Below are 19,859 nucleotides of genomic sequence, written 5' to 3' on the forward strand. Positions count from 1 at the left end.
AGCCCCTAATGCCAGATAAATGCATTAACAGGTAAGGCTTGAGGCACTTCCTTGATGTACTTAAACAGGCTAATGCACAGAAGCAAGCAAGGATGTGTGACAGCTCAGCTGTGACAAAGGAACTGAATCTATCATTTCCTTCCCAAGGTCTATTTGCCAAGTGCTCAATGAAAACTTACGCCTAGTCTCACTTACAGATGAGGACATTATAGGATTCTACTGAAATTAAGTGACTTCTCCAATGTTACCTTGCAAGCTAGTGACAATTCATGTTTATAACTCATAGTCCTACTTTACGTTTCTTTGCTAAGCCTGCTGAATGATTTCAACTCCTCGTGCAGAGAAAGGGGGTACAATATCAGAGTCTCACATCAACTCACTATTAGGATGTGTCAGATAAATGAATGACTGAATACATGAAGAAACAGATTTTTATTCAGTAGCTTGCTAAACTCTTTCCAGATAATGATATAAGTTGGTATTTGCTCAAGTAATGCCTTATTATTGTAATCTAAACCTCCTTGGTAGTGTAGAGACAATGAACATTCTTTCTTTCCTGGCTGGCTGGTTGGCTAACAGTTATTTCTCATCATCTTTACACAGCAAACACAAGTGCAGAAGTAGAAAGAACATAAAGTGGTCATCTGCCAATACTTAAAGTTACTTATTTACTCCTCCTCTTTGGACTAGGGAGGTAGGATTGCTAATTAACTGACCAAGAAGCCAGGTTTAGCAATAATTGTGGTTTTTTCAATGCCCTATAGCCAGTTGCCATTGAGAAGAGACATCTGACACCCTGACCATGCTCTAAATCTATGCGAAAGGATTTTTCCATTTTCTTTTTAAAATCTGCCTTTCCAAACCAGTCCTGATTTCATAAGGATCCCGGCTTATGATCTTATGTTTACAATGGAGGCATATTTTCTGCTTTTCTTTTTCTTTTTATCCCCAGATTCAGAACTTGAATAATACCCTCTTTGATCCATCTCAAATGCTGTGTGCTTATTGTGCCATGCCCTATGCCCTTGGGCTGCAAAATACTTACTTTTTTTTCTACCCATAAACTAGAGAATGGGAACCTTTTCATTATTGTCCAAGCAAGGGAATCTTTACCAGAGGCTCCTGCATTTTAATGCCAACAAAAGATGACAAGATTTTGTTTCCTAAAATATAGCAAGATTGTTTCTAACCTACACTGAGCATTGTTACATAAACTACTATTCTATAACTTGGCTTCCGAAAGACATTCATTTTAATATTAGTGTTTTTCTATTGAATAAAATTAAAATTAGATTTAATATTTCCCTTAACCATCATAAAATGTACTATCGCCTCCATTTTTCTCAATTATATTTATTATTTTACCTTCTTTTCCAATAATTCTGGAAATAAAAGAAGTTTAGATATTAAAGTCATAATAGATACCACTAACTCTTTGCTGAAAGATACAGCTAAAATCTCACACCTTCACCCCAACACACATACACTCCGGATGGTTACTTTTGGACTTTAAATTTAGTATGTGAATTTAGACATCGAAGAGAAATGTGTTCTAGATTTGTAAGTTTCCCATTTGTCCCTTCTCTGCATCTCTCGATGTACAAAGTTATTGAATTTAATTTTAGGATTCAGTTTTAGGATAACCACGGTTTAAGAAATACATAATAGAGAGGTAGATTTAGCTGCAGATACTCTATCTTCAGATTATCTGTGTTTAAAAAAACATTTATTTTTTAAAAGATATTGATCTTACATACCTGGAGTCATTTTTAACCAGCACCTCAAACTTTTTAATTTTTGTCAATTTCTCCATTCACCACTCAGATGGTTTAGCTTAAAATCTCTACATGATACAGTAAGTTTTCACCTAACATCATCCACAGGTTCTTAGAAATTTCTACCTTAAGTGAAACAATGTATAAGGAAACCAATTTTTACCATTTGGTAATTGATATAAACAGGAGTTAAGTTCATGCAGCATACTTCTGATCACATAAATTTCACAAACTTCTAAATAAAGACCAAAACATGTCTAATATTAAACATTGAAATGAATGTGAGCTATATGTATGTTTAAGAGAGATTAACAAATACAAGTAGCACAATTATTTACTCGCTTATTCCAGTTCAAGTTCCTGAGTGGCCAAAGCCATCTCGGTGCATAAGCTCAGGGCAGGAACCAACCCTGGACAGGACACCACCCCACTGCAGGGCATGCTCAGGTACACCCACACTCACGCAGACCTGAACAAAGTAGATACGCCAGTCAGCCTAACATGCACATCTTTGTGATGTGGAAGGAAACCCACGCAGACATAGGGAGAACATGCCAGTAGTCAATATATTCTCCCATCAACATTACAACAAAATGACATTATTTGAGGAGCTGCTGTACTAGAAGAAGAATGCAAAGCGAAGTCAGCCAAGTGGGGAGGCAGCAGCAAAAAACAGCTACTCACCTGATTATATCTGTCAAAAGAGATGGAGAAAGATGAGGAAAACACAAAATGAAGGCACAGCAGGCATGTTATCATGGCATTGGCAACCCCCAGAATTTTCAGAAAAGTATGGTAAGTTGTTTGGAAAGGGGTGTTGAAGATGTACTTGCATAGATAGCAATGTGCTGTTTTCACTTAGATTATATTACTATAAGCAAGTTTGATGATAATACGTTTATTCTCTAAAGATATACCTATCCAAAATTTACTAAAGACTGGTGTGATGGTTAATATTGAGTGTCGATTTGATCGGATAGAAGGGTGCAAATGATTGTTTCTGGGTGTGTCTGTGAGGATGTTGTCAAAGGGGATTAACATTTGAATCAGTGGAGGGGAAAGGCAGACGCACCCTCAATCTAGGTGAGCATCATCAAATCAACTGCCAGCGTGGCCAGAGTAAAAGCAGGTGAAGAACATGGGAAGACTAGATTGGTTTAGTCTTTTGGCCTGCATCTTTCTCCCACGCAGGATGCCACCTGCCCACAAATATTGGACTCCAAGCTCTTCAGCTTTGGGTCTTGCACTGGCTTCTTTACTCCTCAGCTTGCAGAGGGCCTGTTGTGGGACCTCATCTTGTGATCATGTGAATCAACACTCCTTAAGAAACTCTCCTTTATGTATACATCTATCTATTACTTCTGACCCTCTAGAGAACCCTGACTAATGCAATTGGAAAAAAAATAGTTGTACATAATAAAGAAAACTGTTACTATGTTTTGGTTGCTTTGAACAAGAACAGTGTGGATTTTGAGTGGATTTACTCTCACCCTCCTTACATCCAAGTGATTTTTTTTGAACCATTCGTGTCATTGAGCACAACCAGATACACTAGGTTTGAGAATCTAGCTACTTTCTCTCAGTTTCAGCTCTTTTCCAAATGTGTGATGTTGGTTTCAAGGGAATCTGGGTGAGAGATGGTATAGTCAATGCAACTGCTACAATTGCAACGTCACCACTTCTACAGAAGTGACTATATTATGTTGACTTTGTATACCTTCGACATACTTGGAATGATGGGTACCAATGTACAACTTCTAGAATATAGACTTCTACTTGGAAAACTTACATCATGTTTGTTAGATTCATAATTGACTACATTTCAAAAACTCTTAACTATATATTGCCTTCTTTTATTTCTATAGGAAATTCTGTGAGATTACAAATTGGAAAACTGAAACGGACAAACAACAGCACAAAGAAAACTAGCAGAATTGATAGATGTGAGTCACAAAATAAATACATTTCATCTGAAAGAAAATAATCATTTTTGACTAGATTTTCACAGTTGTTTAAAGAGAAGCATATCAGACAAAATTAGATACAAGTTTTTAGACCAGTGAGGAAAAAAAGTTTCCTTTTCAGAGAGGCATGAAATGAGATAGTAGGTAAGACTGGATTTGCTTTTTGAAATTTGAATTTTCACACCTTTAATCTCAGCACTTTGGGAGCTCAAGGTGATTCTTTGAGGCCTGGAGCTCAGGACAAGCCTGGACAACATAGCAAGACCCCACCTATTAAAAAAAAAAACTAGAAATTAGTGGATAACGTGTGACTGTAGTCCTAGAACCACTGGAGGCTGTGGTGTGAGGGCCACTAGAGTCCAGGAGTTTGGGGTTGTGGTAAGCTGCAATCGTGCCACTGCACTCCAGCCTGGGTGGCAGAGTGAGATACTGTCTCAATTAAAAAAAAAAAAGAAAAGAAAAGAAAAGAAAGAAAAGAAAAGAAAAGAAAAAAACACACGTTGTTTTTATCTTAGCAGTTGACAAATATTAAGTGGGAACTGAAAAAGGACAAACGATATCTCTAGAGAATAAAATCACGTAGGAGGCACATTTATTCTGCTTAGATCCATTTGAAGCTTAGAAATCATTTTGGCTTGATAACTCAAACCAAAAGCTTTACTTTTTTATGACTTAAGTCACCTAATATATAGTACCTTTTTTCCTTAGCCGAAGGACTTAAAACTACTCTTGTTATAATATATTCAAAGTAACTAATTTATAGTCATCAACTATTCCTGCCATTTTTGGGTATTCATTTGTTTCTAGACTTAGTTTTAGGATTATGGTCAAAATTCACATATATAGGAAAAGAATATTAAACAAGAAAAAAATTCCCTTAAACCACACAAGCATTAATTTCACTTTCAGAAACATCATTTGCTGCACTCCCACTGCAGAAATAATTAATACAGGCAAACAAGTGAGCATTCTGAAGATGCACTTCATTTATACATTGAACTCCTGTTACATTCCTCTTCCCTTCCAAACACATCCTCTCAGTGTCTGTTACACTTTAATATTTTCCTTATCACTTTCTGAAAAATCAAATAAAACAGACTTTCAAAGAAATTGAAGCTTAGTACATGTAAATTTTATTAGTTATGGACAAGGATTCTTAGCTACGTATTAACAGTTTAAGGGATTAGAGAGTTGTTTCATCTTCTTGTAAATTTGCACTGCTGGGATATGACAGTCGATGTGAGACATTCCTTAGCAGCCATCAGCTGCATGCTAAAGCCAGTTGCTTCCATACATGAATAATATGCCTATCTGGGGGCACAGCTAAACAGTTATCTTTATCCCTTACAGCATGAATATGTGGGATGCTCTGGCTCTCTCTGGAACTCTTAGATACAATCCATTTAGATTTGCTCTTTGAGGTGAACTACAAAGCTCAAATGAAAATTTCATACTTCAATGACTGAAGCTCCAATGTAGGAGGGTTAGGTTACAGTGTAGAGAGAGTAAAATTAAGCCCTGTAAGAGAGTCCATTAATTCGAAAGAAGAATGCAAACTAAGTAAGGTGAAGGAAGTAACAACCAAATTGTGCTTATCTACGCATGTTAAACTTGGAAAATATGAGAAATATTTTGCATTGATATAATGGGTAACTCTCACATCAAGAAATATATCCACTACCTCTACAAGTTATTCTAGCTTTCTCATCTCCTTGAATAGAGGCATATTAGATTGTCCCTTAAGCATCTAAATGACAGGGCTGGGCGTGGAGGCCCACGCCTGTAATCCCAGCACTTTGGGAGATGGAGGCCGGCAGATCACTAGGTCAGGAGATCAAGACCATCCTGGCTAACATGGTGAAACTCCGCCTCTACTAAAAATACAAAAAATTAGCCGGGCATGGTGGCAGGTGCCTGTAGTCCTAGCTACTCGGGAGGCTGAGGCAAGAGAATGGTGTGAACTCGGGAGGTGGAGGTTGCAGTGAGCCGAGATCGCACCACTGCACTCCAGCCTGGGTGACACAGCAAGACTCCGTCTCAAAAATAAATAAATAAATAAATAAATAAATAAATAAAATAAAAAGAATCTAAGTGACAATAAGTTAAGAAAGAGAATACACTGTTTCCTAAGCTGATAATGGATAGAGATGTTGGCTTTATTGTTGTTATCACTGTTATTATTTAAACTATACATGCTATGTATCATGTCATGGACTTAGCAGCAACATTGGACTCCTTCCACAAAATACTTCCTTATCTCTCCTCATTTTGTTGGTACTTTTTTGATCCCTTCTCAGCAATCTCATTTGGGCAGGCCCTACTTTATTTTCCATCAACCTGAACTCATCTCTGTTTTGCTATGTGTCCTTTCTACGTATTGTCTTCTCCAGGCTCAGCCTCTAGATATGTTTGCTATACTGGAAACTTCCCAGTTTATATCTCTACCACGGACCACTCCCCAGAAGTCCAGATTTATATATACAACTTTCTACTTACATGTTCACATAGTGGGAACATTGATCTTAACATCTAAAACACTGACTCCTGATCTTCTCCCTCAAAACTGTTTTAAGTGTTTTCCATTTCAATAAATGGTGACCCCATTCTTTCAGCTGCTAAAACAAAAACTTTGGAATTATCTTATTCTTAAAGTCTTCTGCTTCTGAATCTATTAGATTTATCATCCAAACTATGTTGACACAATCTGAAAATACAAGATGATGCTAAGTACTTCTCACTATCTTTGCTACTCCCACCCTGGGTTATGCAATAATCTAACTTTCACCTGGATCATTTCACTGGGTCAGTTGCCTACTTTGACCTTTGCCCTTCCCCCTCACTCTTTTTAACACACCAAAGGCAATAGAATCCTTGTGGGAAAAAAAAAATCACATTTTTATCTGTTCAAAATCTTCCAGTGGATTCCCATTTCCCTGAGTAAGAACCAAAGGTTTTATATTGACTTACAAAGTCCTGTATGATCCAACTCCCTTTTTCCCCACAACATCGCACTTCCTGCTAATAATGCCTTTTATTTATTTGCCAGCTGTACTGATTTCCTTGCTGTCCCGCAAACATGTCAAGCATATTGAAGTTTTGGAGCTTTTGCTCTGCCAGGAACAACTTTTTCTCATAGATCCATGTAACTTCCTCCTTTACTTCTTTTTTTTTTTTTTGCCTTCTCTAACCATCCTACTTAAAGCTTCTCCCTCTCCCTGCATTTTCCAAACTTCTTGACATTTTTTTTTCCTGCTGCACTTAATACCATCTGATTCAAAATGCATTTTCGTTGATTATTTGCTTAATTTTTGGCCCCCATAGTACATGTAAGCTCCACAAAAAGTGACATCTGGCTGTGTTGTTTACTGCAGTAACTCTGGTGCCTAGAATAGAAACTCACACAATATTGAGTAAGTTGTTGAATACATTTCATGTAGTCTTTAGTTATATGTTTTACAATACAGGTTTCTTAAAAGGAAGCTAATATAAACATGATAAGTAGAAAATGAAAATAGCCGGCCGGGCGCGGTGGCTCAAGCCTGTAATCCCAGCACTTTGGGAGGCCGAGACGGGCGGATCACGAGGTCAGGAGATCGAGACCATCCCGGCTAACACAGTGAAACCCCGTCTCTACTAAAAAATACAAAAAACTAGCCGGGCGAGGTGGCGGCGCCTGTGGTCCCAGCTACTCGGGAGGCTGAGGCAGGAGAATGGCGGGAACCCGGGAGGCGGAGCTTGCAGTGAGCCGAGATCCGGCCACTGCACTCCAGCCTGGGCGACAGAGCGAGACGCCGTCTCCAGAAAAAAAAAAAAAAGAAAAAAAAAGAAAATGAAAATAGCCGTGGTTTCCACACACAAGCTGGCTTGAGAGCTTTATGATTCCTTTGGATAAAGATTGAATTCCGCTATATAAAAGGGAATTTTATTAATCAGTATTTTACATCCAGCTTTTTGGCATCATGGGGACAAATCGGTATATAAAATTGATAGATCTACTCTGTTATTTTACTAGAAAAAATGAAGCAAGGAGATGGATTACGGCAACTGCATTAAATGGCTTATGATGGGAAAAGATAAATGCAAACTTGTGATTAGAAGCTATAGCATTAGAGATGATTTAGAATTGCATGGCTAAACCCCCAAATATTACAATTTATAATGCTTACTATTTAGTTATTCATCTTGGTGGCTGGACTAGTAGAGAAGTATTTTTCAAAATTCATTTTTCAGATATCGTAGTTTTCTATAAAGACATTTTTCTTTTCTGAGAGGGAGGCTCGCTCTGTGGCCCAGGCTGGAGTGAGCGGCGCCATCTTGGCTCCCTGCAAGCTCCGCCCCCCGGGTTCCCGCCATTCTCCTGCCTCAGCCTCCCGAGGAGCTGGGACCACAGGCGCCGCCACCACGCCGAGGTAATTTTTGTATTTTTAGTAGAGACGCGGTTTCACCATGTTGGCCAGAATACTCTAGCTTTCTTGACCTTGTGATCCACCTGCCTCGGCCTCCCAAAGTGCTGGGATTACAGGCGTGAGCCACTGCACCCGGCCTGCATTTTTTTTTTTTTTTTTTTTGAGGCGGAGTCTGGCTCTGTGGCCCAGGCTGGAGTGAGCGGCGCCATCTTGGCTCCCTGCAAGCTCCGCCCCCCGGGTTCCCGCCATTCTCCTGCCTCAGCCTCCCGAGGAGCTGGGACCACAGGCGCCGCCACCACGCCCGGCTCGTTTTTGTATTTTTAGTAGAGACAGGGTTTCACCGTGTTAAGGATGGTCTCGATCTCCTGACCTTGTGATCTGACCAGCTCGGCCTCCCAAAGTGCTGGGATTACAGGCTGAGCCACCGCACCCGGCCTCTATAAAGACATTCTAAGGTACATTTGTGATGCTTTCTGGGCAATGAGAAATACCATTTCTTGGTGGGAAATTTCAAGAATTACGAATTAATATAAAAGAGAGAACCTAACATAGTCTTGTGACTTGAGGCTACCAATCAGATTCACCCAAACGTAAGTTTGACCTGGAAGGGACTAAGTTGAGAAAACAAGCTGCCACTTACCAGTCGCTTTCTGTTCTTGACCCTAAGACTAAATTTAAAAATGTGTGGTAAATGTAAGAAATTCCTATATCGTAAATTCTTTGTTACAATTTATGGCATGTGAAATAAAAACTTATAAAATAGTGTAATGGTTGAAATTAATACATTAGCAGTTAATTCTTACACAATTATATTCAAGTATTCATAATCTTTTTCAAGTGAGAATATAATCGCCTTTTTTTTTTTAATGGAGAAAGGAAAGAGTATTCTTATTATTCTGTATAAAACCAACAGTCTGCTACACAGTCCGGGGTGTACAAATGCTCAAAAGATAGTTGTTGACTGATAAAATATATAAGCTACACTAATTGTAGTCTTATGAGAAAGGAAAATGTCAGAGGCCTCATTATCATTGAAAGAGCAAAAATTTTGTCACCCAATTGTACTATACAACCTTGAAAATCCCCTAAACTTGACTTTGCTTCAATTTTATCTTCTGTAAAATGGGAATAATGATGCCTACATTACAAAGTTGAGATAATGAAAGTAAAAATGCACTTTAAAGGAGTTGGCACCTAGTGGGTACTCAGTGCAAATGGTATCTAACCTTATATTGTTAAAGATTTCAGAATAATCTAGGTTCTGGAAGTATAGACAAAATTGTGCCTGTTTAAGGCTGCAGTGCATGACATATCTAATTACTTGGAAAGATACTTTAGAGTGTAGATTGGATACAATGTGTCAGACACATTTTAAATCCTTATTACATGAGGCTAAAATTGCTGGTATGCATTAGTACATACTTAAGGACTTGGATCTGGATGCTTCTGTCTGTATTAGCACATAAAGCATGTAATAGAATGCAAATTATTTAACAGCAATTTAGCCATGATTTTCAGAGTAATAATATCTATTTCTACCAAGGTTACTCTAATTAGAACCAATGAGACTCATTAAACCTCAGAAACCCATTTAGTGCACCAACGCCTCAGCAGACAAAAATAAACCCGAGCACATTGGCACGATCTCTCTTCTGTTCTTACCTACCTGGAAAAAAGTTGTTTCTGTAGTGTTTCTCTAGCATTTTGTGTCCCTCAATACACTCCAAATGTGTGTAAAAATGCTCTAGTCAATGTACATATTGAAAAAGTATTTAAGCCTAAAGTTTTATTATTAGTTGCAAGTGTACGGGGGCACAGTAGAAAAAGCCGCAGCTCACTTTTATGCCTGGAGGATTTCAGACAGTACATACATTGATGCTTCACTGATTCTTGAGTGAAGAGAGCAGATAGTACCAGAGGAGTGAGAGAGAAAGGGTAAGATTGCAAGATCTGTGGAGCATGGCAGAAATACACAGTGGAGGAAGGCTCTCACATCAGAGAAGCCTGTCACTGGATATCAGGACCTCAGCGCCTGACTTGGATTCAGTGGTAGGATTTTCTTTATCGACAGGTGCCTGGAACATATGTAGTTTCTTGGCACTCTTTTGGGAATAGAAATCACAGTGTAAGCCAAGTAATAAAGTATACATAGAAGCTTGACAAGTGGATAAGAGAGAGATTGTAGGCAAAGAAACAATATGTGCAAGTTCTCAGAGGTTTGAAAAGAGAACAGCACATGTGGGGAGATCCTGGTGGTCAATGACTGGGGCAGAGGGGGCATTAAGGAAATGATGGGGATTGAAACTGGAAAGACAGATTTGGACCAGACAATGAAGAATCTTGCATTTTGAACTATCTGGCTTTTGAGTTTTTTGAATGACTCCTGTTGTAGATAAAGTGATGGGTGATAGGGGATGGGATTGTTAAATAGAACAATAAAATAGAATGAGTTTTTCATTTTTGAGACAGAGTCTTGCTCTTTTTCTCAGCTGGAGGTCAGTGGCATGATCATGGCTCACGCTATCCTTGAACTCCTGGGCTCAAGCAGTCCTCCCACCTTAGCCTCCCAAGTAGGTGGGACTACAGGTGTGCGCCACTACACCTGGCTATGGTTTTTTTTTTTTTTTCAAGTGAATATGAGGTCTCACTATGTTGTCCATGCTAGTTGCAAACTCCGGAGCCCAATCAATCCTCCTGCCTCAGCCTCCCAAAGTGTTGGGATCACACACATGAGCCTCAAGAATAGATATTATTCACAAAGAAGGATACAAGGTCAGTATAGGGTCTTAAGGAGACTAAGGGATGGTTTTGAATAAGTGGTATAATAAACAAGGAGTGGGAAAGGTGAAACCCAAACAAGAAAGCATGTATGAACCACACAGCTTACAATGGTGTCACTGGGATATTTGTAGAGTTAATCATTTGACAAGCATTTCATCATAATTAGCATTTTTGTTTGGCATTTTATTATGCATTACTGCCGTACCGTGGAGTCTGTCTTTATATACAGTTGAATTTCATAAACTAGATTTAAAATAATTTTATTTTAAAATCTCTCCTTGAATTAAAACTAATAGCAGTAACAAGTACTTACATGGTACCTGTTTTTCAGGAACTATTTTCTAAGTGGTTTACAAATATTAACTCATTTAAACCTCACAGTAACACATATGAACTGGGTGCTATTTTATTTTCATTTACAGATGAGGAACTTAGGGCTCAGAAAAGTTAAGAATTTGTCCAAGTTTTCACACTTGGTAGATGGTGAAGTTAGGATTTGAATTCAATATCTATTAGTTCTTAATAGGTCGTAAAGATGTTCAAAGGACTTGGAATCATCAGAGCTATGCACCATTCTTGGTTTTACCAGCCTTTTAAGATGTGGTATCTGCAGAGATTTGGGTAAAACCATTTTCAGCACATAATGCAAAGCAGAATGCAATTATGCACTGAATGTATAGTCTTCTGAGATCTGAACAGACCAAAGCATGTAAGAATCTTCTATCTGCTGAAAAGGATACCTGTACACACAGCAATACTTATTTACAAACAGTAAAATCGCACAAGGTACTATAAGTAAAGCAATAAAATGACATGCCATACAAATCTGTAACACATATAACCATTTAACAAAGAATAAAAGGTCAGCTGAAATGATCTCCTTGCCTAAAAAAAAAAACACACACATAAACTAAAAAAGGTATGTGTATGTGTTTAGGGGGTTTACTTCTGGTGAAATGAGTATTAAAACCTTTTGTATGTCCCCTTCCCCTCTCAGTGAACTTTCAAGGGCTGAAAATTGCAACAAAGTCAGCCAAGCATATAAGTGGCTTTCTCCTGTTCATTCTTATACATGATGTTTCTAATGATTGGGATATTTCTTTATACATCTAAAATTAAAAACAAAATGTAAAACCATTTAGAGTTAGCAATTGCCTCGGTAGCACATGCATACTACTCTAATAATTAGAGAGTATTTTATTTTGACTGTTAGTAGCAAAACAAGACCAGTGTTTTGTTATTTTCTCCTTATAATATAGAATTGGAACTGGTCCCTAAGCTTTAGTATTTACAAGCTACTTAAGAACCTATAAATTTTTGCCACTGGTCGTAATGTATAGAAATATCTATACAAATATATACATATAAACTATTTGTTTTATTTCATAACTTTATATCTATTGGTGGCTGAGCAGTTTTAAAATAAATATTAAACACATTAAAAATTAGTTTTGGGTAATTAATTGATGCATTTTATCAGATTTACCCTTAATTTTATACTTCTTTGCTGAATTAGCAGCTAAAATATTCTCAGTCATGCAAAACGCAACAACTACTAACTCCTAGAATGTGGTTTAGATTAAAGTTACATCCTCAAATATACCATTTTTTTTGCTCCATGATAAACCTTTTATTTACAAATGATTTTTCGTTATCCATAGAAAATGCAAATGATGCAAGTTAAACTCATTCAAAATTTATCTTCATCTGAGAACTGTAAAATTTGTAGCTTTTCCTTTTCATAGGCAAATATTCATAGAGTACATTAATGTTTCATGAGAATAAACAGCATATTAAGAAAATCCTCATGGAGAAATGGCATTTAGTCATATCATATACAAATAACCTTGACATTTGGTGGGACAAAGAAACATCACTTTGACATTACTTAATGCTAAGATTTTAAAAGAGAACATGGTGTTATTTCTTTTGTTTCATTTAGATAAGTTCACTGAGCAACATTTATACTTCCCTCTACCTTTTGGTTATATTCTTATGTTCAAAAATATTTAAATGTTCAATTTCCTCATCTGGACATATGTGTTATATTTCCAAGCCTTAAGCCAAGCATCAATGTTAATTATTATACTTATTTTTATTATTATTTTATTTGCAATGAGTTTTACCTGGATTGAATTAAGATAAAATTCCTTGGGTGCTTCCTTAAGACTTTCTTCCAAATCAGGAAAAAGAACCGTTTCTTACAAAGTAAATAGCCACTGAAAGCTCAAAGTGATGTTAGGTGCCAATCATGGGTTCCAAGCTCACCTCAGCTGAATGATTTAACAATTTTGAGTTATATTACCCAGGAGGGCTGTGATGTTACGAATCTATCCTCCTCAGTAAGTTCTGCAGTTGAAACTCCTGTCTAATGATGTGTGCTAATACATAATGATAATGTCCTTCACTGAGTCTGTCTCTAATGGTGTGTGCTACTTTGTAATGATAATACGCTGAAGTTAGACAATAACTTTAATGTCCTTACTCTATGGAGAAGAATACTCCAAATATTGTAGTGCTCATGAATGACCTCAAATAGTGGCTCTATCAAACTGGAGAACAGAATGTGAATAAAATGAAGAAGAAACATAAACTCGGTATCTTTTTTAAAATTCACCATACCATAAGAAAAGAAATTGCCCCATGGCAATTCATTAGGAGACACAGAGATAATTTGGAAGACTAGGGACTATTTTTTTTTCTTTCCTTTTTCTCTCACTCTCTCTTTTAACTTAAAGGCTCAGAGGTTTAAGATTACTTGCTCTCCAAGTGGCGCTTAAAAATGATTTCTTTTTAGTGGAACAGATGTTAAGGGAATCACTGTGCGGAATTACTCCTGGGGGTGAACACACTAGTTTTCCTTATAGGCTCTCCTATCAATCTATTCAAATAATATAGTAACATAGTAAAATTAAAAGTGAATGCTATTTTGAAACATTATTTACACTGGAAAATCTATCTAGTGAAAGCATCCATGTATTTACTTTTATCAGGATCTGTCAATTTTGATCAAATGTAATATTATACATTTGTGTATCAGGTATATTTGGTGCCAGGAACTAATACACAAGAGAAATGCTCTAATATTTTAAAATAATACACATATGGGAAAGCTAAACACTATCTTTCCCCCTTTGGAGCATTATGTTCAAGGAATTATCAGGTAGTTTGAAGAGTCACAGACTAAAGTGTTCAAAGATGTCAAAAATGTCAGCAGCTGCTTATATATTATAGCATAAGGAGAGATGAAATAATAATATATATATAATTGATATATGTATGAGATTATATGTATACAAATATAAATATATATATATATCTCTCTCCAAGTTCCTATGTCCTGAATTTTTTAGTGTTAATTTCCTTTGTGTGGAAAAGTATCATAATACTTCAATTAATAAAACAGTATTTGTGAAAACTACCTATAAGTTACTAGGTTTTATTATAATCAATAGTAATGGTAAAAATAATAGCAGTTGCTATGTAATGAGCATTTATAATATGCCACGCATGGGGTAATACTTTTACATTTATGACCTCACTAATTCTTCCAAAAAATTCCAGAGACAGATATTAGTATTGCTAGGTCACGCTGAATGGAAGTCAAACAGGGTCGAAAGAAGCTAGTCCTGCCTGACACTGGTTTGTGAGTCCTTACTATGATCGGAGACAAAGTATAATCATCCTTCTAGGAAGCCTTTGAAGTTGTCTTTGAGGGTCATTTTGCCACACTTCTTGCAAGTTAGGTGGTGATATGGTGTGGCTGTGCCCCCACCCAAATCTCATCTTGAATTGTAGCTCCCATAATTCCCACATGTTGTGGGAGTGACCCAGTGAGGGGCAATTTAATCGTGGGATGGTGGTTTTATAAGGGGCATTTTCTCCTTTGCTAAGCTCTCATTCTCTCTCCTGCCTCCCTGTGAACTGCCTTCCTCCATGACTAAAAATTTCCTGAGGCTTCCCCAGTCATGCAGAACTGTCAAATCAGTTAAATCTCTTTTCCTCATAAATTGCACAGTCTTGGGTATTTCTTCATAGCAGCGTGAAAACAGACTGATACAGGTGGTCTAGGGGTCTTTAATCATTCACCAAATGGAATAGAAGAAGGGCTGAACACACCAAAAAAGCTCTCTAACTTCCTCAACTGGTCCATGAAGTAACTGTCTTCACAGTTATCCTTTTCCATTGCCAAATTCTACTAATTATTGAATGAAAAATAAATGAAGATTAAAGATATCATATGAGATACACTGAACTCTCTCTTAATATCATTGTAACAGTAACAACAATGAAACCAATCTATAGAAAAATACAAAACCCAAACAGATGTAATCCTTACCTTCAGGAAGGTTCTTTGTTTAGATTATAAAGTTTCATACCATAAAACAATGAGTCGCAAATGGAAAGTAAACTTTAATCCAGGGGCTCCCCGTTCAAGACAAATCACAAGTCATAATCATTATATATATATGGTAAAGGGTTAACTTACTAGACTGGGTTAGTCAAACCCTGCACATTCAAAGAAAGAATGGGCCCTTTTCAGGTTGTGAGGAGATGATCTCTAAGCTCTTAGAATATCCTGCTTGATAAGAGTATCTTTTCATACCTGGGGCTTTGGACCATGCTAGTTAGTTCATCCTAACAACGTGACTTATAGTGACTATATCTGAAGATTAAATATTGGATATATGTATATACAATGCCCTGGGCCACAGTGTGTAGGTTTGATTCTTGGGAATAGGGTTGGAGACCACAGACTGAGTAGCTAAGGTCAGTGACCTAGGCCATCCATGCCTATGTGACTGACCCACAGTAAGAACTCTAGACTTAGACACAGTAGCAAATGCTTGTAGTCTCAGCTACTAGAGAGGCTAAGGCAGGAGGATCACTTGGGCACAGGACTTTGAGCTGTCGTGCACTATGATTGTGCCTGTGAAGAGCCACTATTCACTGCACTCAAGGCTAGGCAACATAGCAAGAGCCTGTCTCTAAAACAAACAAAATCCTCTCTAAATTCAAGGCTTAGAAGAGCTTCCTTGGCTGGTAATACATCTTACATATTATTACATATCTTTGTTTGGAGGAGTAAGCACAGTTCACATGACTCCTCTGGGAGAGGACAACAGGAAGCTCTCAACTCCACTCTAATTAGTTGCCTTTGCTTTCTAACCTCCATCTTTTAGCAGAAATAAACCATAACTCTCAGTATAACAGCTTTTCTGAGTTCTGGGAGTCCTTCTAGGAAATCTTTGAACTGGAGAGTGGAAATCTGAGTGAAAAAAAAAACTAGAGAGTAGAAATCTGAGTGGAAAAAACTGGAGAGTGAAATCTGAGTGGAAAAAACTGGGGAGTGGAAATCTGAGTGGAAATCTCAGAAAAAAATGCTAACAACGCATCATGGAGGCCACAGAAGGAAGAGCTACAGAGCAACCACACGTGGCCCCTGATAAATCACACAAGGTATTCCTGCCCGTTGGACAGAACTGAACTATCAGAAAGCAGATATCAAAAGCTAACACTCGATGACTTCTCTCTCTCTTGAGCTTTTATAGTTTCTACATTAACTCAGGTTTTTAAATTTTCCAAGATCTAGGTATTAAGTATGATTTCACAGTTTATACAAAGAAATAAGGAAAGTTAGATTTGGATAAAAGCAGTAAGGTAGTGAATTTGCTGGTATTGTGCTTTAAAAAATACACCAGAGTATCAATTTCCAATTACCTTTTGAAAAGTTATTTTTCAGAAAAGGCATTGAGCTATAGTTCCTGGAAATATGTAACATTCAGTGTTTGTGTGGCAGAGCATATCCTAAGAGAGAATTCAGTTTAAGAGACCTGGAATCTAGCCCAAGCTCAGCAACTTCTCAACTTTCAATCGGGATGCAAAAAAAGGTCTGAACTATGTAGGACTCAGGAGAATTCATCTTATACTCAACTCTGGCACTTGCCGGCTTTGTAAATTGGATAATCCATGTACATTCTGAGCCTCTGACTCCTCATCCCAAAATAGGAATACTGAATTGCATACCCATATGTTGTGAGGCTCAAAAGTGATGACATACCTAAACCTGTTTGCACACTGCAAACCAGAATGCACACATAGGATTATTGTTTTTATTATTAATACAGTAAAAATACTTGGTTTGCTTAACTGAATTGTGGAGAGATTATGAAGTATAAAGGCATTAACAAGGTTAAAGTATGTAACCATATTTATTGGAAAGGCGGATTGAATTCCACATACTCCAAAAATTATTTTTTGGCCCTTCCTTATGTCTAGATACGCTCTCATAAACTGTTTGCATTTCACTTGGGGCAATTACCTTATTTTTCTTTCAATATTATCACTTGTGTTTCTAGATATAAACTTCTTTAGAACAAATACTATCTTGGTAATCCCCTTAGAACCAGAACTGCATAGTACTAAAAAGGCTTACTCAGAAAACTCTTTATTGAAGGGGATGATGATTATTATTAAACAATTTGATCTCAATGACCCAAGTGAATTTCATGAATTAATGTGCAGTAGTGACCAGAACACTGTGTTAGAGCAGAAATTCTCAATCCTGGCTTTCTATTTATAATTGCTTGTGGGTTAAAAAGTCAAGCAAACAATACAACTGACTTTCAAAAACAAAATAATAAAAAAGAACAGCAATAAATAAACCATCTACACCAATTGATTTAGAATCTCCAGAATGAGAACCAAAACATCAGCATATACTAACATATTAAACTGTCCCACTTAATTTTAGTATGTAGTGAGATCAAAACACCATTGATCTAGAGTCAGAATTTCAGTTTAATTCCCTATTGGTAGAAATTCTGAATGTCGAAATAATAGATTTATATTAAAAGTATGAAAGCTTGGGTAAGTTTTGGTCATAATCTTGTCAACAAGTAGAAATCATTTCTGAAAAATACCAGCTCTGGTAATTAGGAGTGAAGGAATCTCGTCTTCACTTACATTTACCAGTAAGTGAAGTATGATAGTTCCTATGTCACCCCGATTTGTTTCAAATTATTTATGCACCAACATAAACAAGCCATTATTTAGTACAGTTAATAACCCATGACAAGTTTCCTTAAAATAAATGGAGTCTTGAAATTCAATTTTATTTATTAGCCAATTTGAATTTTTTTTCCTAGGCATTTATCCATCAAACATGGCACTGTTATTGCACATGCATTATGCAGCATGTCAAATTAAACCATTGTTGATAAAACAAACATTAGTTATTGAAATGATCCAAATGCCAGCTTGAAATGCTGTGTTATAGCTAATAAATATGCCTAACTTCCAGTGCAGAAAGAGTGGGCAAACATGATAATTTGATTTCTGTGCCTGTATTTCATAAAAATTAAAAAAATATCTATCTCTCACAGGGAACAATGGTTTGCTTCTATGTAGTGCAAGGCAAGAGCTGGTATGAGTAAATGTTAATGATAACAAGTATTATGAGAGGTACTAACAAGTTCTCTCATTTTGTTTCTTATCTAAAAACACTTTCATTAGCATCCTAAATCATGTGAAAAGGCCTTTCCAGTGCTCGATTTGATATTATTTCTACTGCTCACATTTTTTAGGACAAGGTGGGTAGTCTGAGATACAGGGATTTAGATCTATTATGACATGAAGGGAGAGAAAGCTTATAATTTTATCACTTATGATTTAAAAATGTATTGGTTATATGTAAGCTTCTTGAACTCAGGCTGATATGCATAGTTCATGCTTCTGAGTTTGTCTTTGCCTCTACATTATAGTAAGAAGAATTTGTTGTGGTGTCTTTAAGACAATCTATGATCATCTGCCCACACCTTAGTATAAGGTGAAATAAATTCAGTATTAGAGAAATGGCCAGAATTTCACAAACAATTCTATATGCTTAGTCATTGCATGCCTGCATACACATGCATACACCCAGGAAAAAAATGTATAAGGGTACTGGAAATAAACCAATAAACCCATATTATCCTGTCTTTTTTAAAAAAAAAAAAAAAATCAATTAGATGTATTTTTAGTACAGACATGAATCCAAGTTCTTAATGTAACTAATGGCTGAAAGTGAGATTTAAGATGCTTATTTTCACCTTTCAATTTGCATAAAGCACATTTACTACTTAAGCTAAGAAAATCCTTTAAAGAGATGAACTTGATTGATAGGTGGCATAAATTAGTCACTTTATCTTTAACTCATGCCCCTCTCCTTTCTACAAATACATATTGTACTCTAACTGGGAGACAACTTTATCTTTAACTCATGCCCCTCTCCTTTCCACAAATACATATTGTACTCTAACTGGGAGACAGGCAGTACTCTAGGCATGTGCGATAACGACGAGCATTTACCATCTTCTCTCTGCACTTGGGGAACTTGCTCTCTGGCTATGAAAACAGGTATTTACAATTAAATGAATATGGATAATGTATGTAACTAAAAGAGGAGGAGTGTGCTATGGGCTATCGGTGTGCATTACAAAAGACATTTAATGCTGACAGAAAAGGATCAGAATAGGCTTCCTTATAAGAGTTTTATTTAAACTGAGATAATCAGAATTAGTAGTATTTAGCTAAATAAACATTGAGAGAGAGAAATAAGAGAGAGAGAGAGATTTAGACACACAAAAAGCATTTGCATGCATAGTAATCTTAACTCAAAAAACATATAACAGCGGACACACAAAAAATAAAAAGCAAGAAAATAAAACATACCAACAGAGAAAATCATCTTCACTGAAAGGAAGACAGGAATGATAACAAGAAGACAGAGAACACCACAAAATAACCAGTAAACCAATAAAAAATGTCAGGAGTAAGTCCTTATTTATCAATAATGAATATCTATGGACTAAATTCTAGACTCAAAAGACACAGAGTGGCTGAATGAATTAAAACAAAAAGGAAAACAAAGTGAACAAAAGAACAAGATTGAA

At 36.7% G+C, this 19,859-nt stretch overlaps 1 protein-coding gene and 1 long non-coding RNA gene across 16 annotated transcripts in view; one reads left to right on the top strand and one right to left on the bottom strand.

The window, feature by feature from the left end:
- The window catches only part of LOC105485558 (roundabout guidance receptor 2), a 1,382,758-nt gene that overhangs the window by 1,040,087 nt on the left and 322,812 nt on the right, over window positions 1-19,859 (bottom strand). The gene's annotated exons all lie outside the window — the stretch shown is intronic.
- LOC105485550 (uncharacterized) overlaps window positions 8,003-19,859 on the top strand; it is a 66,645-nt gene continuing 54,788 nt past the window's right edge. Inside the window, exon 1 of the long non-coding RNA XR_011620437.1 lies at window positions 8,003-8,148. This is a non-coding gene — a long non-coding RNA (uncharacterized lncRNA). The remainder of the gene's footprint in view (window positions 8,149-19,859) is intronic.

This window comes from Macaca nemestrina, chromosome 2, assembly GCF_043159975.1.
Source record: "Macaca nemestrina isolate mMacNem1 chromosome 2, mMacNem.hap1, whole genome shotgun sequence".
In the NCBI taxonomy this organism is placed as follows: domain Eukaryota; kingdom Metazoa; phylum Chordata; class Mammalia; order Primates; family Cercopithecidae; genus Macaca; species Macaca nemestrina.